The sequence below is a fragment of the Pristiophorus japonicus genome, chromosome 4 (genome assembly GCF_044704955.1).
Source record: "Pristiophorus japonicus isolate sPriJap1 chromosome 4, sPriJap1.hap1, whole genome shotgun sequence".
In the NCBI taxonomy this organism is placed as follows: domain Eukaryota; kingdom Metazoa; phylum Chordata; class Chondrichthyes; family Pristiophoridae; genus Pristiophorus; species Pristiophorus japonicus.
In genome coordinates this window covers 200,644,281-200,669,891 of record NC_091980.1, presented here as the reverse complement: position 1 = coordinate 200,669,891, position 25,611 = coordinate 200,644,281, and positions in this window count along the sequence as shown.

Genomic DNA, 25,611 nt, shown 5'->3' with positions numbered 1-25,611 from the left:
TACTATCCCCATATCCCTTGATTCCCTTAATATCCAAAAATCTATTGATCGCTGTCTTGTATATCATCATAGGCAGTCCCTTGAAATCAAGGAAGACTTGCTTCCACTCTAAAAGTGAGGTCTCAGGTGACTGTACAGTCCAATACAGGAATCACAGTCTCTGTCACAAGTGGGACAGAAGGTCGTTGAAGGAAAGGGTGGGTGGGGAGTCTGGTTTGCCACACGCTCCTGCTGCCTGCGTTTGTTGTCTGCATGCTATCGGCGACGAGACTCGAGGTGCTCAGCGCCCTCCCGGATGTCAAAGATTGAACATCCACAGCCTCCAGGGTAGAGAATTCCAAAGATTCACCACCTTCTGAATGAAGAAGTTTCTCCTCATCTCAGTCCTAAATGGCCGACCCCTTATTCTAAGACCATGACCCCTGGTTCTAGACTCCTGAACCAGAGGAAACATCCTCCCTATATCTACCCTGTCATTCTTCTAAAGGCTGGAGAATATAGGCCTAGTCTACTCAATCTCTTCTCATAGGACAATCCCCCCATCCCAGGAATCAGTCTGGTGGACCTTCAATGGCAAGTATATCCTTCCTTAGGTAAGGAGACCAAAACTGTACACAATACTCCAGGTGTGGTCTTACCAGGGCCCTATATAATTGCAGTAAGACTTCTTTACTTGTATACTCAAATCCTCTTGTAATAAAGGCCAACATACCATTTTCTTGCTTAATTGCTTGCTGTACCTGCATGTTAATTTTCAGTGATTCGTGTACAAGGACACCCAGGTCCCTCTGAACACCAATATTTCCCAATCTCTCACCATTTAAAAAATACCCTGCTTTTCTATTTTTCCTACCAAAGTAAATAACTTCACATTTCTCCACATTATATTCCATTTGCCATGTTCTTGCCCACTCACTTAGCCTGTCTATATCCCCTTGAAGTCTCGTTGTATCCTCCTCACAATCTACATTCCCAACTGGCTTTGTATCATTAGCAAACTTGGATATACAAGTGCAGCATCCAAAATCCGGTGTTCCAGAATCCGGAATATACCGGAATCGGGACTCCAGGACAATCTGTGGCGGGGTCATCCAGAATCCGCAAAATGTTCCGGAATCCGGACACACTGCCAAACCATAACCGCCGCCAGCCGGGCCCAGTGAAAAGTCAAAAAATGAAATCCAACTACTGTACAGTGACAAAAATTGCAAGAATAAAAACACCAATCCTACCTGTGCCAGGTCTTCACAATCACCGCATCGCTGCTCCTGGGTCCGCAGCAACTCTGCACAGCACACAAGTCCCTTCGGCCAGAATCAAACTCTGCACAGCACACAAGTCCCCGCCCAGAATCAAACTCTGCACAGCACACGGCAGCTCCCCAAAGCAGCAACCGCACGATCGATTGCCACGCCCCATGACTCTGAGCGGAGCTGACCCGACCTCACCTGACCAGATTGCGATTTTAAGTTTGCACACCTGTACCTGCAATAAAAAATAATACCTGCACTTTCCTGTACATGCACTTTTAAATTCAGTATTTAAAAAAAAAATTAGTGGCATTAAACATTATAGGGCTACCCCAGCTGACCCATCTACACCCCATGCTGAGACCCCAGCTGACCTACCTACATCCCATGATCAGACCCCACCCAACCTGAGTCCATCGCTGTAGTGTTTTTCCCGATTTAAAGATCTGCACAGGTAAAGATTGTGAATTTGTATTGTGTCATTGCAAACATGTCAAAAAGGCCAACAGATACCCCAATGGGGTTCAGATAAAGGAAAGAGGAAGCATAGTTCACTTTCAATTGCCAAGAAAGTGGAGTTACTCCAGAGATTAGATAGATGAGCTTCAGTGAGAAGATTGAGTGAGGAGTATGTTGGACTCTCCACTATCTATGATATCAGAAAACAGAAAGAACAGCTCATGAAGTTTTATGCAGAAAGTGATGTTCATAAGGAAATGAGTAAGAGAACAAGTATGCATAAGCCTAAATGTGATGATTTGGATCGAGCAGTGATGGAATGGTGGTGACAGAGGCGAAGTGAAAAGGTTCCTTTGTTTGGCCCAATGGTGGTGCAACAAGCTAAAATATTCCACGAGGATTGAAAATCCATGTGAGTACTGGTCTGGTTGGCTAACTAAATTTAAAAGGTGTCATGACATCAGGCAACTGAAAGTGTGTGGTGAGAAAGCCGCAGCAGATCATGAGGCAGCTGAAAATTATATTGATGTTCATCAAACTAATTATTGATGAAAACCTTTCACCTGAGCAAATGTACAATGCTGCCAAGACAGCACTTTTTTGGCACTACGTACCGCGAAAGACATTAGCAGCAACAGAAGAAACGCAGCCAGCGGGTGTAACAGACGCCAAAGATAGGTTGACTGTGTGCTGCAAATGTGGCTGGGACACATAAGTGCGAGCTTATGATCATTGGGAGAAGCCAACGTCCAAGATGTTTCAAGGGTTTGAGAGTATTGCCAGTGCATTATTATGCCAATAAGCAAGCATGGGTTACCAGGGTAATCTTTCTGAACTGGTTTGAGAAGAGTTTTGTCCCTCAGGCGTGTGCTCATTGCACGGAAGCTGGCCTTGAGGAAAACTACAAAATATACTTGCTGCTAAACAATTACTCAGCACATCCCGATGCTGAGCTTTTGGTGAAGGCTAATATCCATGGAATCTACCTACCTCCAAATGTTACATCACTGATACAGCCAATGGACCAAGGAATTTTGAGATCGATAAAGTGTCTGTTCAAAAATGAGTTTGAGGTGTTTGCTTAATGCTGTGAATACAGGCATGGGAATTAATGCTGTATGGTCTGTGCAGCAGAGCTGGTCTCCAGTCTTCAGGTAATCCTTGTCACTGGACCAAGACCTAGCTCTGTCAAGCCCATGTGGTAGCTGGTGTGCAACGGCCATCACATGTTAAAAAAAATCCATGCACAGGCATTTTCCATCCTTCAAGGTGTAGTTCGGGATCTGAAATATTAAGTCCTTCATTGAAACACCTGTGAACTCATCCCTTTTGGTGTGAAAACAAGCCATCCTCGCTTTGAGGGACTGCCTATGATGATGACGGAATAAAGCATTCTCAAAAGGTTTCTCTATCAAGGATGCCATATGGGCAGCTGTAGATGCATGGAACTTGGTAACTGCAAACACCTTGGTCAATGCTTGGCATAACATCTGGTCATCAACTATGTTTGCTGACGATGATGCTGATGATGCTCCTCAGGACTTTCAAGGCTTTCGTGTGTCCAGAAGAAAGCAATGATTGCTCAACTTTTAAATTATACAAGAGGGCTGATTGGTGAAGCTGCGAAGGCATTGAATGAGGACGATGTCTCAGAAGTCATGGACATAGACAACGATGCTCCCATAGTGCATGCAGTGACAGATGAAGAAATCATGCAGAGGGTTTTGCATCCAGAAGAAAAGGATGAAAGCAGTGAGGATGCCTGTGATCAAGTCGAAAAAGTGCCCATTGACAAAGCAATCAATCTTTGTCAAGAATTAATTCACGCCTTAGAGCAACGAAGCTTCATAAGTGAAGAAGAAATACTGCAGGTCTACAGAATTTGGGAAAGATTAATGAAAGAAAAGCCCAAATGATTTAAACAAACAACAATATTAAATATCTTTCAAAAGATGTCGCAGCAGAAGGCCCAAGACCTACAGCGTGTAACTACACCAGTAATTTCCACATTTGATAATCCTATTGCTGGCCCATCATCAGCCCCAGACATCATAGCTGAGCTCTCTATCTCAAGCACAACCTCCAGCCAATTGTAACGGTACCTGTTTGTTTTTACTCTGTTTAACAAATAAAAACCTTTATTATATTTGATGCTTTGAGTACTGTACATTCCTTTTCAAATTTGAAGATGGTAGCAAAAGATACAGGCCAAGTGCATTGGAAAAACAAATGAGGGAGACTTACCATGCATTGCAAAGAAGCAAGGACTACAAGGCCTGTGCAGAGAAGAACTACAAGATGACATCCAAAAACTGGAAATATCGCAATCTCGGCTCAGGCATTTCCGGACTCAGGACACGCTTCTGGCGTTCCGAAATCCAGAAATACCCGAACCTGGGCTCGGGCGTTTCCAGATTTCGGACATCAGAAACGTGTTCCAAAGTCCGGAAAAACACGAAAACCAGCACGGCCTCGGTCCCGAGGTTGCCGGTTTCGGGAGATTGTACCTGTATTACATTTGGGAGGTAAAAAGGTGGTTAAAAATAAAGTGAGAGGAACTGTTATGAAAAACGAGTTAGGCTGTGCATTGTTGTGCAGACACAGTGTCCGTAATACAACAGGGGAGCTGGAGGTAATCATGCGTTGCGAGGAACCAGACATAGTAGGAATTACTGAGACATGGCTATGGAAAATTCAGGACTGGGAATTAAACATTGCAGCGTATAACGTATTTAGAAAAGATAGAGAGGGAAAAGGGGAGGTGAAATAGCTACACTTATTAGGGATAACATAATGGCAGTAGAAAAAAGCAACCAAAAAAGCAAGACAGAAATAGAATCCATATGGATAGAGATAAAAGATAATAAAGGATCAAATGCACTAATATTGCTAGTCTATAGACCGCCTAATAATGGAAGGGAGGTGGAGGAAAAAATATGCAAACAAATTAGGGAAATGAGTAAAAAGCATAGTATAATAATCATGGGGGATTTCAACTACCCTGATATTAATTGGACAGAAGACACAGGTGAAAGGGATAAGGGAATGGAGTTCCTACAATGTGTTTAGGACTCCTTTCTAACCCAATAATTATAAAGTCCAACAAGGGAGGATTCACTATTGGATCTACTAATGGGGAATGAACCAGAGCAGATAAGAGAAGTAAAAGTAGAGAAATATCTAGGCAATAGTGATCATAATATAATACACTTTAAGATAATAATTGAGAAGGACATAAGTATGACGAAGACAAGGATAATAGATTGGAGAAAAGCTGATTTTGAGGAGCTGAGAATAGAATTTGGGAAAATAAAATGGACAACAATATTGGCAAAAAATGATGTTGAACATAAATGCGAAACATTTAAAATGGTGATCAACAGAGTGCAGGAAAATATATTCCAGTAAAAAACAAGAATAAACAAAACAGTAATGAGACACTATGGATGAATAAAGCCAAAAGGAAAGAGGCATACATTGAGTACGTGGACAGCAGGGGAGAGCATGATAAAGGAGAATATGAAGAGATTAGGAGAGAAGTTAAAAAAACAATTAAGAAGGCAAAGAGGCATTATGAAATTCAATTATCAAGGAACATAAAACAAAATAGTAAAATATTTTACAGGCACTTAAATAGAAAAGAAAGGTCAGGATGGAAATAGGGCCAGTAAGTAATGGACAGATAATATCACAGGCAGTGATAGAGAAATGGCAGATATATTAAATAATCACTGCTTTAGTATTTACCAGGGAGATAGAATAGGTGGACATGATATTGGATGATAAGATTAGTCATGAGATAAGTGCATTTAAAATAAAAAGAGGAGATATATTAAATAAACTAATCAAACTCAAAGAGGATAAAACCCCTGGTCCGGATGGATTACATGTGTGCATTTTAAAGGAATCTAGGGAGGAAATAACAGAGGTATTACTACAGATATTTAATAATTTGTTCGAAAAAGGTGTAGTGCCAGAGGACTGGCGGATAGCTAACGTAATATCTATATTTAAGAAGGGAGATACATGTCCAGGGAACTATCGACATCGATGATAGGAAATGTTATATATGTAAACTTGTATTTATGCTGTACAGCCACCAGAGGGCTCATCCCCTGGAGTCCCAAGGGATCCCATAATCCCTTGGGAGCACAGGTATTTAAGGAGGCCTCACAGGTTGGAGATGCACTCTGGAGACCTGCAATAAAGACTAAGGTCACACTTTACTTTGAGCTCACAGTGTTCAGTCTGACTCTTTCGCCATACATAACAACTGGCAATGAGATACAGATAGCGAGCCCAAAGATGCAGAGAACAGTGGGCATCCTGGAGAAATTCTCAGAGGGAGATAATTGGGAAACTTCTGTGGAGCGACTCGACTAATACTTCGTGGCCAACGAGCTAGATGGGGAAGAGAACGCTGCCAAACGAAGGGCGATCCTCCTCACCATTTGTGGGGCACCAACATATGGCCTCATGAAGAATCTGCTCACTCCAGTGAAACCCATGGAGAAATTGTACAACGAATTGTGCACATTGGTCCGAAAGCATTTGAACCCGAAGGAAAGCGTTCTGATGGCGAGATATCGGTTCTACACCTACAAAAGGTCTGAAGGCCAGGAAGTGGCGAGTTATGTCGCCGAGCTAAGACGCCTTGCAGGACATTGCGAATTTGAAGGACATTTGGAGCACATGCTCAGAGACTTTTTCGTACTTGGCATTGGCCACGAAACCATAATTCGTAAACTTTTGACTGTAGAGACCCCAACCTTGAGTAAGGCCATAGCAATAGCACCAGTGACAATATGAAGCAAATCTCCCAGCACACAAGTGCTGCTACAAGTACTGTGAACAAAGTGATGTTGTTTTTGAATCATAACGTACAGGGCAGGTCACACATACCTGCAGCTGCACGTCCGCAGTTGTCTCGGAGTCCGCCATTAAGGGTGATGAATGCAAGGCCATTAACACCTTGTTGGCGCTGCGGGGGTGATCATCGTTTCCATTCATGCCAATTCAAAGAATACATTTGCAAGGGCTGTGGAACAATGGGACACCTCCAGCGAGTGTGCAGGCGAGCTGCAAATCCTGTTAAACCTGCAAACCACCATGTTGGAGAGGAGGACAGATCCACGGAGGATCACGCCAACCAGAGCCTCAGACCGAGGAGGCAGAGGTAAATGGGGTGCACACATTCACCACAAATTGTCCCCCGATAATGCTGAATGTTGAACTAAATGGACTCCCGGTGTCGATGGATCTGGACACGGGCGCGAGCCAGTCTATCATGGGCAAAAAGACTTTCTAAAGATTGTGGTGCAACAAGGCCTCAAGGCCAGTCTTAACTCCAGTTCGCACAAAACTAAGAACTTACACAAAAGACCTGATTCGTGTAATCGTCAGTGCTACCGTAAAGGTCTCCTACAATAGAGCGGTGCACAAGCTACCTCTCTGGGTGGGTGGTACCGGACAATAGTCTCACGCTGCTCGGCAGGAGCTGGCTGGGAAAGATACGCTGGAACTGGGATGACACGCGAGCGCTATCGCCCGCTGATGACGATTCGTGTGCCCAGGTCTTAAACAAATTTCCTTCGCTGTTCGAACCAGGCATCGGGAAATTCCAAGCAGCAAAAGTGCAGATCCACCTTATTCCGGGGGCCCGATCCATCCATCAAAAGGCAAGAGCAGTACCGTACATGATGAAAGGGTAGAGATTGAACTAGACTGGCTGCAAAGAGAGGGCATCATTTCACTGATCGAGTTCAACGAGTGGGCCAGCCCGATCGTCCCAGTCTTCAAGGGAGACTGCACCATCAGAATCTGTGGCGATTACAAAGTAACTATCAATCGTTTCTCCCTGCAGGACCAATACCCACTACCAAAGGCCGCCGACCTCTTTGCAACACTGGGGGGAGGAAAAACGTTCTCGAAGCTGGATCTGACTTCAGCCTACATGACTCAGGAACTGGAGGAATCATCGAAGTCCCTCACCTGCATCAACATGCACAAAGGTCTATTTGTTTATAACAGATGCCCATTTGGAATCCGATCAGCGGCGGCGATATTCTAGAGAAACATGGAAAGCTTACTGAAGTCAGTCCCCCACACCGTGGTCTTCCAGGACGACATCTTGGTCACAGGTCGGAACACAGTTGAGCATCTGCAGAACCTGGAGGAGGTTCTTTGTCGACTCAACCATGTGGGGCTCAGGGTAAAATGCTCGAAGTGCGTTTTCCTGGCGCCTGAAGTGGAGTTCTTGGGAAGGAGGATTGCGGCGGACGGCATCAGGCCCACCAACGCGAAGACGGAGGCAATCAAGAATGCATCGAGGCCACAGAACGTGACGGAGCTGCGGTTGTTTCTGAGACTCCTGAACTACTTTGGTAACTTCTTACCGGGTCTCAGCACACTGCTAGAACCACTGCATGTCTTACTACGTAAAAGGGACGAATGGGTTTGGGGCAAAAACCAAGAAAATGCCTTTGTAAAAGCGAGAAAATTGTTATGCTCAAACAAATTGCTTGTGTTGTATGATCCATGTAAGCGTTTGGTGCTAGCATGTGATGCATCGTCTTATGGCGTCGGGTGTGTATTGCAACAAGCTAATGATTTTGGGAAACTGCAACCGGTTGCTTATGCATCCAGGAGTCTGTCTAAGGCTGAGAGAGCCTACAGCATGATTGAAAAAGAAGCGTTAGCGTGTGTCTATGGGGTAAAGAAAATGCATCAATACCTGTTTGGGCTAAAATTTGAATTGGAAACTGACCATAAGCTACTTATATCCCTGTTCTCCGAGAGTAAAGGGATAAATACTAACGCATCGGCCTGCATCCAGAGATGGGCGCTCACGTCCGCATACCACTACGCCATCCGCCACAGGCCAGGCACCGAAAACAGCGCCGATGCTCTCAGTCGGCTGCCATTGCCCACCACAGGGGTGGAAATGGTGCAGCCCGCACATCTAGCCATGGTTATGGAAGCATTCGAGAGTGAGCAATCACCCGTCACTGCCCGGCAGATCAAAACCTGGACAAGCCAGGACCCCTTATTATCTCGAGTCAAAAGCTGTGTGCTTCACGGGAGCTGGTCCAGTGTCCCAGTGGAAATGCAGGAAGCGATAAAGCCGTTCCAGTGGCGCAAAGATGAAATGTCTATACAAGCAGACTGCCTTCTGTGGGGCAATCGAATAGTTGTCCCCAAGAGGGGCAGAGACACCTTCATCAATGACCTCCACAGTACGCACCCACGCATCGTAATGATGAAAGTGATAGCCATATCCCACATGTGGTGGCCCGGTACCAATGCGGATTTAGAGTCCTGCGTTCACAGATGTAATGCAGTTAAGCAATGTACCAGGGAGGCGGCGCTAAGTTTATGGTCTTGGCCCTCCAAACCGTGGTCTAGGGTACACGTCGACTATGCAGGCCCGTTCTTGGGTAAAATGTTCCTTGTGTTTGTAGACGCATATTCCAAATGGATTGAATGTGAGATAATGTCGGCTAACATGTCGCTGCCACTACTGAAAGCCTGCGGGCCATGTTTGCCACTCACGGCTTACCCGATGCTCTGGTGAGCGACAATGGACCATATTTTACCAGTGCTGAGTTCAAAGAATTCATGATCCGTAACGGGATCAAACATGTCACATCTGCCCCGTTTGAACCAGCGTCCAATGGTCAGGCAGAGAGAGCAGTGCAAACCATCAAGCAAGGCTTGAAGAGGGTAACTGAAGGCTCATTGTACAGCCACCAGAGGGCTCATCCCCTGGAGTCCCAAGGGATCCCATAACACCTTGGGAGCACAGGTATTTAAAGAGGCCTCACAGGTTGGAGAGTCACTCTGGAGACCTGCAATAAAAGACTAAGGTCACACTTTACTTTGAGTTCACAGTGTTCAGTCTGACTCTTTCTCCATACATAACAGAAAAAATAATTGAATCCCTACTAAAGGAGAAAATAGAAGACCATCTAGAAACCAAAAATATATTGATGAATAGTCAGCGTGGATTTCAAAAGGGAATGTCTTACTTGCCCAACCTCATTGAATTTTTTGAAGAGGTAATAGAGAGAGTAGACAAGGGTAATGCAGTAGATGTCATTTATCCAGATTTTCAAAAGGCCTTTGATAAGAAACCACATAATGGACTAATGAATAAGGCCAGAGAATGTGGTGTCAGGGGACAAGTAATAGAATGGATAGTTAGCTGGCTTCAAGACAGAAAGCAGAGATCATCATCATCATAGGCAGTCCCTCAAAACGAGGATGACTTGCTTCCATGCTGAAAAGGGATGAGTTCACAGGTGTTTCAATGAAGGACCTAATATTCCAGGTCCAGGACTGCATCTTGAAGGGTGGAAGATGCCTGTGCATGGATTTTTTTAATGTGTGGTGGCCGTTGCACACCAGCCACCACATGGGCTTGACAGAGCTAGGTCTTGGTCCAGTGGCAAGGATTACCCAAGACGACTGGAGACCAGCTCTGCTGCATGGATCTAGTGCACACACATATCACAGTGTGGGCTGGTCCCTGCTCGCCTCTACTGGGCCCCGAACTCACACCTCTCCTGCGCCCTGATCACATCTCTCTACGAATTCTTGATGCTCCTTTGCCCTGACAGCAGAGAGTAGGGATAAAAAGTGGCAAAAGGTAGGAAGTGATATTCCACAAGGATCAATACTGGTTCTCAATTTATATCAATGATTTAGACTTTGGAATCAGAAATACAATTTCTAAATTTGCAGATGACACCAAATTGGCGGGGGGGGGGGGGGGGGTGGGGGGGCGGTGGGGTGGTGGTAGTCAATATTGAGGAGGACTGCAACAAATTACAGGAAGACATTAATAAACTTGCAGAATGGGTATCTAATTGGCAAATGAATTTCATCACAGATAAATGTGAGGTACATTGTATTACATTTTGGTAGGAAGAATAGGGAGGTCACATATTACTTGGAGGATGTGAGTCTGGGTGGGGTAGAGGAGCAAAGGGATCACTAAAAGTAGTGACACAGGTTAACAAGGTCATAAAAAAGCAAACCAAGCAATAAGGTTTATTTCTAGAGGGATAGCATTGAAAAGTAGTGAAGTTATGCTTTATTATAAGAAGGATATAGAAACACTGGAGAGGGTGCAAAGAAGATTTACAAGGATGAAACGAGAAATGCAAGGGTATACCTATCAGGAAAGGATGAACAGGCTGGATCTCTTCTCTTGAAAATAGAAGGCTGAGGTGTGACCTAATAGAGGTCTATACAATTATGTAAGGTTTTGATAGAGTAGATGCACAGAGAGTGTTTCCACTTTTGGGGAAGAGCAAAACTAGAGACTATTAATATAAGATAGCACCAAGAAATCAAATAGGGAATTCAGAAGAAACAAAGAGAGTGGTGAGAATGTGGAACTCGTGACAACAGGAAGTGGTTTAAGCGAATAGTATAGTTGCATTTAAGAGGCAGTTAGATAAGCATATGAAAGAGAAGGAAATAGAAGGTTATGCTGATAGAGTTAGATGAGGAAAGACGGGAGGAGGATCGAGTGGAGCATAAAGACAGGCATAGACTTGTTGGGCCAAATGGCCTGTTTCTGTGCCGTATATCCTATGTAATCCTATATAAACCTTCCTGGTGCTTTGGGATCTGCTGACATGGAGGCAGCCACGGTGTATAGGGCAGAGGTCTGTTTATAGGTGTCTTTAGAATTGAAGAAGTGTGGGAAATTTGGCTCTTGCTGCAGTTTATAGATTTGTGGCATTTTGAAGAAAGTGCTTGATTGTTACCGATTGGGTGAGGTAGAATTTAATGAATCATCATAGGCAGTCCCTCAAAATCGATGAAGACGTGCTTCCACGCTAAAAGTGAGTTCTTAACTGACTGAACAGTCCAATATGGGAACCACAGTCTCTGTCACAGGTGGGACAGACAGTCGTTGAAGGAAAGGGTGGGTGGGACTAGTTTGCCGCACGCTTTCCTTCCGTTGCCTGTGCCTGTTTTCTGCATGCTCTCGGCGACAAGATTCGAGGTGCTCAGCGCCCTCCCGGATGCACCTCCTCCACCTAGAGTGGTCTTTGGTCAGGGACTCCCAGGTGTCTGTGGGGATGTTGCATTTTATCAGGGAGGCTTTGAGACGTTTCCTCGGTCCACCTTGGGCTTGCTTGCCATGTAGGTGTTCCGAGTAGAGCACTTGCTTTGGGAGTCTTGTGTCAGGCCTGCGAATAATGTGGCCCACCCAATGGAGCTGGTCGAGTGTGGTCAGTGCTTCGATGCTGGGGATGTTGGCCTGATCGAGGATGCTAACGTTAGTGCATTTGTCCTCCCAGGGGATTTGCAGGATCTTGTAGAGACATCGTTGGTGGTATTTCTCCAGAGATTTTAGGTGTCTACTGTATATGGTCCACGTCTCTGAGCAGGAGGGTGAGTCTCACTACAGCCTGTAGACCATGAGCTTGGTGACATGAATACTGAAAAAACAGCCCCACTCCCTCTTTATAAATTACTTTGATTATGGACTCTGAAAGGCAACAACAGCTCCTTTGTGTTCTATGTTGAAGCAAATCAGCTTAAATTAGTTCAAAGTCATTCACAGGGGATGAAACTTATGTGGGTGTGTCACTTGCAGTAGCCACTCCCTACAGTTATTTGTGATTCTCAGTACCCAGTTCAGGCTCCATGTGGTTCTAGTTCCTCTGACAGTTCAGGTCCTTTATATGTAAGCTCCTCCTTGGTCCCTTGCAGTTTACAGCAGTTTATTTACGTGACTTACATTCTGAAATAAGGACCCAACTGATTGAATTTATAGAAACTTCCTTGATTCCCTTTACATCTTTGAAACTCATTGGATATCGTTCTATGAACTGTGCCAATACATAGCTGAAACAACTTTAAAAAAACCCTCAAATGTATGATTATAGAAATATAAACTCCCTTGGGGATTAGATGAATATTCAAAATATTTAACTTGTGACCTTCAAAATCCATTGTTACTTTAGCACTTAACAGTTGTGAGATCAGATCACTCGTTAGCATAGTTTACTCATTCAACAGGTCCCCAAAGGAGTTCCTTTGTTTATTCAATAGGCATTGGATCCGGAACCATTTGGGATGCAGTGCTAAGTGTAGGACTTCACTCTTATGAGTTGTATTTAATTTGGCTATTTTCAAGTGGGGCATTAGTCATAATAACAATTACCATAGACATATATTTACTTTTACCAAAGGATTTAACAGTAAACACAATAAGAAACTTCACACATGGGATAAAATAAACCCTTATCTGTTTGATCCATTGTGAAAGCTTTGGATGAGATGCCTGCCTGTTCTGATTTTGACATGATAAGGTACTGTATTAATTATTAGAAATATTTACGCATTTCATGTGGTTTCTATTCATTGCTTTTTCCAACTCATCTGTATATTCATCAACTGTTGCGGTCACCCTGTGGTCTGTGTGGCTCAGTCTCACACCACTTGATGTACTTAAGCACTTAGTTCTTAGGCAAACACTTTTTAAGTTTCTTGTGTCAGCAAACAATCATATTGAAAATTAACATGCTATGTGAAATGGAGACTGAGGTTAGGAGTCCATGACCAGAATGTGGGAAGAAGTGTAGCTGTTGTGACCATAGGCCTCCAACATTCATTTATCAAAGAGGAGGGGAATTTATAGATGTTTTGTGGGATGTGGTACATTTAGGATAATAATTTCAGTTGATCTGCTTGCACTCTACTGAACATGTGGTTGCTAAAGTAACAATGGATTTTGAAGGTCACAAGTTAAATATTTTGAATATTCATCTAATCTCCAAGGGAGTTTATATTTCTATAATCATACATTTGAGGGTTTTTTAAAAGTTGTTTCAGGTATGTATTGGCACAGTTCATAGAACGATATCCAATGAGTTTCAAAGATGTAAAGGGAATCAAGGAAGTTTCTATAAATTCAATCAGTTGGGTCCTTATTTCAGAATGTAAGTCACGTAAATAACACCTTACCATTACCAGTAGCTAGTAACCTGTTTTTTCTCCCAGATTTTTTTTAGATCTTTTATTGTTGTGGCGGTGCCTATAATGTAGAATGTGGAGATATGCTCGTGGAAGATTTTTGAAACATAGCTGTAAGTGAGTTAACTTGCACTGGAGCTTAGGCAGTACAGCTGGATACTGATTTGGAATTCATTTGTTCTATACCATGGTTTATGTCTCCTAGTTAAGCTTTGATATATTACCCATTAGGATATTTTCTATTCTATGTTGATAGATATATGAAGTTCAAACGTTAAAGATTCAACAAAACTGTCAGCATGTGGTGTTTGTTTGTGTGTTTTCAGGCATCCTCTGCAACTTACTTTGAAATATTGAAGATCAAAACTTCACATATTTATCAGTTATTTTGTTGATTATAAAACAGTCTTTGGTTGCCATGCAAAGCCTTGCTACACTTACCTTTTTAATATGGTTTCTCTAAGAGGAGCGGAGTCAGTGGAAACCTATTTTATTATATCAGAAGTCGTGGTACATCAGAGAGTTCTATAGTGAGGAGCTAATGTAAGTGTACTTTAATTCACTTTTTGTGTGACTACTGTCTAGCTGAGGTTGATATTTCAGGTATAAACACCACACCAGACTGAGTTCTAGAAGTGAATTTATAGTAGTAAAAAGAACTAATCTTATGGTTGGATGAATTTTGTCAGTTCTCAGCAAGGCCACTGGATGAAGCGCAGGGCTTGAAATTAAAAGGAACTAATTGCTATCAGCACAAAAGCAATAGGTCTTGTAACCTCTCTTTTGGAGAACTAAATTTAGATTCACATCAGGCATTAAAAATACGATGATGTACATATCTTTTTTGTCAAAGTTTCTAATACTAGCTATGTATTTGCCATTATTGGCAGATTCTGGCAAATTAATCCTGGGAATCATGTTTAGCTCACATCCAAAATATCGAAATTTGAGATATAATGAAGGTATAAGCACAAAAAGAGGGGAAAACATCTGCAGAACAGTCTATTTTCACCCCCACTATCCTCAATCAAATTACATCTCTTGTCCTAAAATTGTGAAATGACTTTAAGGGCCACAAAACAACCTAGAAATCAGTTCGTCCTGCTGAACAAGATTGCACTGAGACAAATATTGGAGATACAAGAAAAATTGGGAGGAGAAAATTAATTTCCATAATTCTCATTTAAATATTATTTACCTAGAATATTATAATACTTGCCGTAAAATGTAAGATCAGGCTTTATAGGAGGATTGTTGAAGAATAATAGACCATCCTTCATTTTGTTTATGATCAGCATTTGAAAGCATAGTAACTTGTTTACATTTTTTTCAGCTTTGTGTATGCTACAAAAATTTGATATAAAAATGCACAATAAAATTAACTAATAGTTATATTGTTTGATTAATTGGTTGAGGATATCAGGTACTCGTTTTTTCGATGGTGTTGATCATTTCAAATACAGGAAATGGAAAGCATTCAGATACTACAAAATAAAGGAGCATTTCATCCAAGAAATGATGAATTTGACACAAAATGTAGCTGAAATAATAAGCTGATCTTCTGCACCAAAGGACTGTCACTCAAAAAAAAAATCCACCTCCTTCACTACCTCTCTTTAGCATGCAGCAGTCAGGTTTCATCTGTTCCTTTTTGCTCTTTTCACGGAGGTAATCTAAAGTCACAAGGAACGGCATTTCATATCTGTTTGCATCACAGCAGATGTGACTTACCAAACAATTCCAAAAGTGGATACTCTGAGAAGAAAAGTAGTGCTCATCAAGTTTGTAATTTTGACACAACACAAACAACAAATTCTATTCATTGTATGAACAATAAAAAATTATATCTGCAGTTTCTTCAAATTAACGCCTGCTTAGTTCTGCACTTTCTTCTTCACACCAGAAGGCCAGCTAATACAAAGATTTAGATCCATGCAGGTGGGCACAAGTTAGAAAGATAAACAGTGTTCTTCATCAGAGATAGTCACATCCTTCCCATATATATGCCACATCCATCAACTGTTGGCCGTTCCTTCTTCTTTTCATACTGAATACACTAAGTAAGGTCGACAAAGAAGGATCTGATGACTTGTTTTCCTAACTCATAGTTAAATCTGTTATGAGCACTTTATGTGGCCGCATGAAGTGCACTCACAGTGTCTGGATGTGGGCCTAGAATAAGAGTTCTGGGAGCATTGTCTTGCCCATGTCTCAGATAGAGTATTGTACAAGGGGACCTTAGGAAAGGGAACAGAACCAGCTGGGTACAGTTACAGTTAGAAGGTTATTGGTTTTTAAAAAAAAACTAATTTCAAGGCACATGTTTATCTCTGATTTAAAACATTACTTGTACTCAACAAAGAAATGCATTTTTTTATATAGTTACTGAGCCTGGTTAAAAAGAATTGAAGAAAAATGAATTATATACATTCAGCAAAAATTGAGAAATATTGTCCAATTGTTGACCTCTGGTGCCTTAATAGTGGTTTACAAAAGTAAAGTTGAAAATGATTCAGGGCTCCCTGAAGGCTTTGTGGTTAAATGTACCACATGGTGTGGTGCTGAGCCATATACAACAGGAAGAGCTGTGGTTCACTCTGGTCTGTGCTGAGTTAGTTGGTCTCAGCTGGGCTGATCGTGGAGCTGCTATAATTGGCTTCAGCATCTCTGGGCTCAGAAAGAGAACATTAGTTAGGGTTCCCATTCCTGATCATTATGTAATGACCTTACTGGAAAGTGCATGTGTATGGATGTCGGATAGGAGAAGATTGAGCTTGACTACCTCATAAATATGCTGTCTCTAAAGAAGTTCCAACTCTAATAGTCCAAATGTTCATATGACCTCGAATAGAGTTATTTGGATCTGTAGAGATCAGTCAACTAAAATGATAGTTACGTGCACTCTACCGTCATTCTGTTGAAGTGTATATTCAATATGTGTATTACAAAAAGAGAAAAAAAAGGATTTTCAAAAGGCTTTTTTTTCTGTTGGTGTCTGCCCATTCAATTCTTTTAGGCTAAGGATTTAAACCCAGTCTTCTCCAAACTCAGAATTTTCATTGTAGTCTGTGACCTAACATTTTCAGCAGATAAAGTTAGGCATGCAGGAAAGTGTTTGATACCTACCTTATGGGAGAGTCTCATAAGGAGTTGCACATTATCCTGGATTTTATTTCCATCATTACAGAGCCACACTGTGTATGGATTATGGTTATCTTCATTGTTTTATTATTATAATAGAGAAAAACAGAAAACATGTGATTATTATGGGTTTTACAGAGTATTGTTTAAGCTTACATCCTTAAACTGAACTATGGATCTGAATTATATGTTAAGCCAATATTCAACCCTGTTGAGTTTTAAGTTGAGCATGGAATTAACCTCAAGTTTTGAAACATAAAATATATATTTTAGCCCCAAATTTTTATTATGAAAGTTTAAGGTTATTTCTACCTAAAGAAATAATTAAAAATAAAATGATAACTCGACCTGACAGATTACTTAGTTAATACGTTATTTATGTAGCTGGTTAGCTTTTATTGTTAATCTTCTTAGGCAGTCCCTCGGAGTTGAGGATGACTAATACAAGACTCAGCAGAATCTTACCGTGGCAGTGATTTTCCTAGTCAGAGACTTAAAAACATGAAATACAAAGGTGATTTCTGACTGGAGAAAAAGTAAAGTAACCATTTATGTGCAATTTTGCAATAAGATTTTTTTTGTCAATTTTTTGCCCCAGAACATTTGCTGCTCGTGTCCTCTCTATATACTTCTCTATTTATATTTTAACAGTAGACATTTTGAATGCAGTGTGCCTGAATATCAGTGCATAATCTTCTGAACATTTTGTTTTTAATATTCGGTAGTAGTTAATTATTAAAACTAGGTATTTGAATTATAAATATACTAGTTATGCAGTAGTAGGAAAAGCAGCCACATAGCCTCAGGCAAAATTCTTCCAGTATCCATTATCCTCCCGCCTTCATTATGCTGCCTCCTATCTTTATGTCTTTTCTAAAAACACAGAGACATTCTTTCAAACCAACCTCCCCCTTCCCCCGCGCCCCCCTCCCCACCAAAACCACAAAACCCTCCTCAATATGTATGGAGGCCATTTCCTTGAAGTGGGATGTCATACTTGTCCTAAATATAATAAATTGCTGTCTTCAAGGCATTTCTGCATCTAAAGCACTCCCCCAGAAACCTGCCTGGTCCTTTTGAATCTGCTGGGCTGGATGTCAGAAATCATACTGCAGAAAGCGATATACAAGGAATTATTAACATTGTCAGGAATGAGCCACCTAAAAAAAAAACAGCAACAAGGAATGAAAATGCTGTTGATGTAGCAGAAACAAGGAGCTGTAAGTGAATAGTAACCTGAACCTAGCTTGCTTTATCATGCTTCTATCTCAAACCTAAAGAGGCAGCAAAAAAAAGATTGTAGAAAACATGTCAGGTGGTAAAAGATCCAGTAATGATAAATTCACTCTCTTAAGTAGCCCACACTTGTATTGAGTTCACACTGTAATTTTTGGAAATAAATATTGGAGTTTTTGGAAATGCCACATGTTCTGGATATGGACAAGCACTGCACAATTAAACTATGACATAAGTCTATGTACATAAATCTTTTGAAGATTTTCTATCTCTCTTTCTCTTTGACTATTATGTTCTTAAACATAACATAACTTGATGATATTGCTCAATTCTAAATTCAATATTTTTTTTTGTTGAAAATCTGTTGAAACATTTACATAGGCCTTTTGTGTACACAGAAAAATATGGATGATATCACACTTTCCAAGTTACAGTGTAATGTATATTTCTTTAAAACTCATTACATTATTTCCAAGGACCATGTGATATTAGACAGAGATATAGAAAATGTAATATTCTGAAAATGATGCGACATCACTTCTGTGCCAGGTTTACGATGTTATAAACGTGTGACTTTCATGAAAATTGCACTGATTGAAAGTGCCTTCTCAGCATTTCATTTTACCCATGTCTGTAGCTTGATTACATGAAAGTTTGGGGGAGAAATTGGGGTACTTTGCGCTAACTGGCGCAAATGAGCTTTTAGCTGGGCACGTCGAGAACAGTACCTCCCGCTAAATTGGTTGGGGGTTTTGCGGCGGCTCTAACACATAGTGCTCTGCTTGGCTGAACCCGGTGATGCTGACATCATCCCTGTGCGCAGTGCCCCATTATCACCCTGGAAGATAAATTGGCCCTCGGCTCCTGTTGTACCATTCACGCTGACAATGACAGCTTCAGCTGTCGTGTTTCAGTCGGAAGTCGGCTGGAGGAGCGCTATTTAAAGGCACCAACATCGGTTAAAGTTTTAGTCGGCCAATAATGATTTCTGCTTCCTTTCACATAGGCAGACAGGTGTTTTGATAGATTTCACCGATTTCTAGATGAAGGAGAGTTCTAGCTTTTAAAGATTCGTGACTTTCATTGAGGTCAGGTTTGAAATTCCAACATTTATATTGTTTCATGGGAACTGTGTTGGCAATGGACCTTGCACTCTGATGTCGCCGTCGGAGGTAACTGAGGCACAGAGAAAGACAGCAAAATGTGGCCAGAGGGAGGAGGGCCAACAGGCCTGTGAACAGGAGACTTTACCCTCCCAGGGTATTCCGGCAGCAGTTCTCCCACATCAATTTCACTGAGGAACAGTGTGTTGAAGGCTGAGCTTCAGCAAGGACATGGTCACAGAGCTCTGCCACCTCCTGCAACCAGACCTCGAGCCTTAGACCAGGGCGAGGACGGCACTCTCAGTGGCAGTCAAAATCACCATTGCGCTCAATTTCTATGCCAGCGAATCTTTCCAGTGTGCAACAGGAGACATCTCCAAGTTGGCCATCCATTGCTGCATCTGCGAGGTCACAGATGCTTTCTACAGAAGGAGAAGGGACTACATTCTTTACCCCATGGCCAGAGAGAAGCCGTTGCAGTGTGTATGTGGCTTTGCCAGGATAGTGGACTTCCCCATAATGCTGGGCGCCATTGACTGCACCCACGTTGCTTTACGGGCACCGCATAACAATCCTGATGTATTCCCTAATGATGCATTCATCCTGCACCAGACTGGTGTGCCAGCTCTCTCACAGCCATTGCATTAAGCTTGCAGCTGGGCTGGTCGGAGACAAGGGCTATCTGCTCTCCACCTGGCTTATGACTCCCCTCTGCAATCCCAACACTCCTGCCCAGCAGTCATATAATGAGAGCCATGCTTCCATGAGGAACATCATTGAACAGACCATCGGAGTGCTCAAATAATGGTTCCGCTGCCTTGACCACTTGGGCAGAGTCCTCCAGTACTCAGCTGAGCGGGTGCCTGTTTTCATTGTTGTCTGCTGCATGCTGCACAACTTGGCCATAATGAGGGTGCAGCCGTTGCCACCAGGAATTGCCCCACCACCTCAGGAGGAGAAAGACGAGGAGGAGGATGAGGAAGAGCAGGAGGAAGAACAGGATGAGGGGCAGGAGGAGGATGAGGTGAAGGATGAGAAGGAGCAGGAGCAGCAACAGCAATGATGGAGGAGGCAGGCACTCAATCAGCATTCTGCAAGGGCTGTCTGCGACTGCCTCATCAGACTTCGGTTCCACTGAATTACAGCCCACTTCCCGGTTGCTCTGCATGTTCCCATCAGTACATCAATTTTCCCTTCCATACCATAGCCCCAAAACTGCACTGAGAGACAGCACCAAATATGTAACATTCCAATTAAAATGTATCTCATACCATTCACCACAATTGTAAACAACAATTACATTTATGAATCACCCTTGTGCAATACTTTATATCCCCTCTTAACACTGATTTTGCTTCTGTTAGAGCTCCTTCGTAGTGCATCCCCTGTGGTTGCAACACGGCTGATGGAAGGCTGCTGAGTGTCAGAGCCATAGACTACAGATGGCTTTGGGCCTGGAAGGCCTGGCTGTAGACTGCACCACCTCGGACTGGGTGGCAGCAGTCTGGGTTGACTGGATGACAGGCAGCGACAAATGCAATGGCGGAGTGGCAATGGTGGGCTCAGGAATGTTGTCATTCTGAGAGAGAACAGCAGGTTCTTGCTCCACTGACCCACTGCTACTCCTCAGGGGCAGCACCTCAGCATCCCCACCAATCTGCTGGAGCACAGATTGGTGGCCTGCTGCGACATCATGAGATCCCCAGCCGCCTGTTGTGGACCCAGTTGTGATGGCAACAGTCAGAGATCGTGTGGCATCGCGCTGAGACTGCATGAGAGTAGTCTGAGACTCGATGCCACCAACCATTCTCTGCAATATAGCACGAAGACGTTAATGTTGCTTCTGCTTGTGTTGCAATGGAAACTGCCACATCACACACGTCATGAAGTCTGGGTCCACATGGTCTCTCTGGGGGTCCACCATCATCTGCACAGTGGAAATGATAAGCTGCATGGTGTGTGCAGAGCTCTGAAATGCTGGAGGCAGATTCCTCCACGCTCCTTACCGTTGCCGAGAGGCTATTGGGCACCCTTGTCATTGCACCTATCATGTCAGAGTGCATGGTCATCACCCTTCTTGCGAACGCCTCTCCATCGAGGTCCTCATCTGAGTCCTGTGCAGCAGAACTCGCGTGCAAACTCTCCTTCCATTAGCTGGCTCCTGAGCTACCCTTTCCTCTTGGCCTTGATGCAGCTCGCTAGGTCCCGGTGCAGAACCCTCTACTAAGCTAACCTCTAACGAATGCGAAGTGCCAGTCTCTGAGCTGGTGCCTGCGGGTGAGAGATGCAATGATGCGGTGCTTGGGTCCTCCTCCTCTTCTCCCTCATCACTATCATGGGGGGGCTCAGGTACAGGCTGCTCATCTGCTGGCTGATTATCTGAAAGCATAATTGGCACAAGACTCACGTTAAGATGAAGGCAGAGGGGCAGGAATGGAGCAAGGAAGGCAGACAGTATCAGGAGCTGGAAAGTGATAAAGTCTTCTGGTGTGAGGGGGAAGTGGGCTGAGAAAAGGAGAGGGGATAAAAGGACAATTGTTGTCCCCAGTGGGATCGACATTGCCGACGGCCACGCGCCCACCACCTGTGGCTCGATGAGTTGCAGCACTCGCTCCTCCAGGTTGGACAGCAGCTGGAGCTGTCCCGCCTGTCTTCTGCTGCTCCCTCCGATTTCGTGCCATCTTGGCCTGCAAAAGAAAGGAATTTGTGAGAGTAAGAGTCCAGCTGGGAGTCTGGGCGACATGCCTGCTGTCTTTGAATCTCTGTGAACGTAGGCAAGGCATGAGATGAGGATGCGAGTGGGGGTAGCTGCACATGTTTGGTGGGAGAATGGTGGTTTGCGCAGTGTGCACACTCAGAGGTTCAGAGGCTGGTATGTAGGAGGTGTGCAAGCATGTACTGACCTTGACCATCCGACTGAGCTCGTTGAAATTATTCTGGCACTGTGTCAGGGTTTGTTGAACTACAGTGCTGGCCGACACCTCCTCTGACACTTCCCTCCACATGGCCCTGAAGACCTGGGGCAATGGCCTCTTTCCAGTTGCCGGGAAGAGCGCGTCCCTTCTTCGTTCGACTGTCCCCACCAATGCCTCCAATACAGCGTCATTAAACCGACGAGCTCTCTCCCTTCGATCTGGATTGAGAGCAGCCATAGCTATGAGGTCTTTCAGTTCGTCTCAAGTCTCCTTCAGATGCAGCACTGGTGAAAATGAGCAGCTGCAGCTTGATATAAGCTCCCCTTTAAGAGCTGGAATGAGCCAGTGTGAAGGATTGAAGGATGATTGCTGAATGCAAATCACCTTAAATTCAGTAGCACTCTGGTGTTAGTGCCCCTGCAGTGCCCCACAGAGGTGAATCATGCTTGATTTACTGCCCCCCCTTCCTTCCTGGATCGTAAAGCCCAATTTAGAAGTTAGGATTCCTTTGCGCCCGGCGTTACATTTTCAAAATTTGTAAAGTTAACGCCCCAAATAAGACGCTACTGAGTTTTTCCCCTAAAGATTCATCTGTGTATTCGATATGGGCAAAATTGGAGTGTGCAGCGCCTATTTTTTAGGTGCTACGTGGCAAACTAATGCTCGAAAATGGGGTCTAAGATGCGTCAGCAGCATGCAGAACCGACAGATTATGACGTCAATCAGTGTGCTTCGCTGATTTGACAACAGCGCTGCCGTTTTCAAGCTCCACACTCCAACCAATGCCCTGTCTTAATCTTGCACAGCTGAACACGATGTTAAATGGAATGAAGGACTCCCACCAGCGCTCTTTAAAGGGATCATGAACTGCTTACAGATTAGTTGCTGGATTATTTCTTCTGGCTGCTCGTGCAATTGTACGTATTTTTAGAGCTTTCCTATTCTTGGCTAAGGTTTGAATAATCTACAGGGAGTGGTCCAGCTGGTTCTGAAGTACTTTTCTGTACTAAAGCTTGTGTTGAAACAAGTTGCTTCCAGATATGGCCTTCCGCTGGAAATTGAGCATGATTGGGAGAATGAAGAGAGGCCACACAGAGCAGGACAAGCTGCTAAAAGAGGGAACAGGAGCAGGAGCAGGGGTAGAAGGATCTTTAGGGAGCAATTCTCTTACCTCAACTTCAGCGAAGACCAATATATGAGACATCTTTGTATCTCAAAAGAAGTCGTGACTGAAATCTGCCAACTGCTGCAGCAACAACTGCAACCACAAAGCAATATTTTTTAAGTGACAAGCTGGTTTGTGGGATGCTGGACATGTCTACCAAAGATAACAATTCCATACTTCCAGCAGTTCTAAAACAATCCGATGGATTTGGACCATCATCCCTTTTGTCTCTCTAATCTCTCCTGTCTTCCAACCTATCACAGACCTTCCCTTTTGTTCTTTCGTCCCCTCCCCCTTTCAGTGCTTGTTAAGAATCCGTTCTTTCCGAACACTCTCCAGTTCTGACGAAGGGTAGTTGACCCGAAACGTTAACTCTGTTTCTCTCCACAAATGCTGCCTGACCCGCTGAGAATTCCAGCATTTTCTGGTTTTATTCCAGATTCCAGCATCCGCAGTATTTTGCTTTTGTATTGTTGTAGGGCGACGACTATCATGTATGCATGCTTGTACTGTTATATGATGTCTGTAACACTGAATTGCCTTACACTGTACACACCTTAACTGTACACCAGAGGGTACTGCTACTGGAGACCTAAGGGTTAGAAATTGGAAGAAATGAGATGAACCTGGTCCAAGTCGGTCGAAGTGGCGATGGCCTCCGGGCTCCAGCAATCGACGTCCCACGCAGCCCTGAACATGGATCCATCACTGCATCTAGCTCGACTGCGCAGCGATAACTCCACAACACTGCGGCGAAATCTCCAGTACCGAAAACCCAAACTTCTCCTTCCAGGCCGGGCAGGACTCCAAGAGATTAAAAATCATTGAGAAAGGTGGGCTCCCGACGTCCAGGGCCGAACCTATGGAAGAAAAGACCACCACAGCCTACCTGGAAGAGAGCCAGAAGATGGTAGCCGCACCACGAGGAGAAGAACCTACAGTCAAAATGGCCGCAACCAGACCACGAGGGGTGGTGTTGGAGGAGCGACACGTGGCACCGAGTGGCGAATTGGATTGGAAGGCTCCCTTAAGGAGACCGGTAACCAAAAAAATTTAAAGGGACAGTTTCAACTTAAAGATGACAGGGATTTTAAAGCTAAAAATGCAGTTAAAGGATACGAGTATGATAATGTAACCATGAATTGTGATGCTGGTGTAACTAATGTGAAAAATGAAATGAATGTTTGTGTAAGTAAGGTTAAGAACAAGCTGGTTATGTGTGATGATTATGACAGAGTGTGTAATGCCTAATGTAACCAGATCTGGTTTTACCATGATACAAAAAAGTGATGCAAATGCTGTAATTAACAATATAAAGGCAGTCAACAATGTAGACTCGACTATGTAAGATCAGAGCCAAGGTGTCATGTATACAGGTAGGACACTGTTAAAGGACACTGGGTTCTACAGGGACCATACAAATGCTAGAGGAATCCCCCCATGGGCGACCCCCACGTCCAGCTGGCTACCAGACCATGTAGCCTGGACCTTTGGAACGAGTGCGATGCCCCAGGAAGGACACACACACCCAGTGGCAGCAGACCTACTACAGGGACAGTGGTCAATGGGCAGCACAGCCACCACCACTGGCAACCTGCACCAGACCAGCCCTACACCCCCTGGCCACCAGGGCCAACACCAGGAGCGAGAGGCCAATACCCTCCTGGCAAACCCTGGGATGACCAGACTCTCATCCCAATTGGAGGACAAGGAACCCACAAAGTCCTGTGGCTCTGCCCACCACCACACAATTACCCACATCACAGAGTATGCATCCTACCTACTGCTGCAATGGCTACCCCACTGAGGGATCCCACAACAGTGACACCCACATGGTCTGTGTGTGGGGGGGGGGGGAATGTATGAGGCCAGCCTCAAGTACAGGGATCACACCTGGCACCCACACAACCCTCACCACAACCTCCCATAGCCCACTACTGATCACCTCCCCAGGTCATGACAATAAGGACTTGAAAAATGCTCAGGGAGGAGTGTTGTTATGTATGCATGCTTGTACTGTTATATGATGTCTGTAACACTGAATGTACCTTACACTGTACACACCTTACCTGTACACCAGAGGGTGCTGCTGCTGGAGATCTAAGGGTTGCCTGCACACTGCAGGTAACCCAGTATAAAAGGGAGCTCACAGCTTGGTGTCCTCACTCGAGGAGCTGCAAATAAAGGACTACAGTCTACACAGTTTAAGTACCATACCCTGCCCCATGGAGTCATTACCAAAGGTGCCTACATATACAATAACGACCACATTGCCTATGGCTGTCAAGTTGACTGGCTCTTAATGTTTGTGTTTGACTCCTTCCAGGTTGTTGCCAAGATATAAG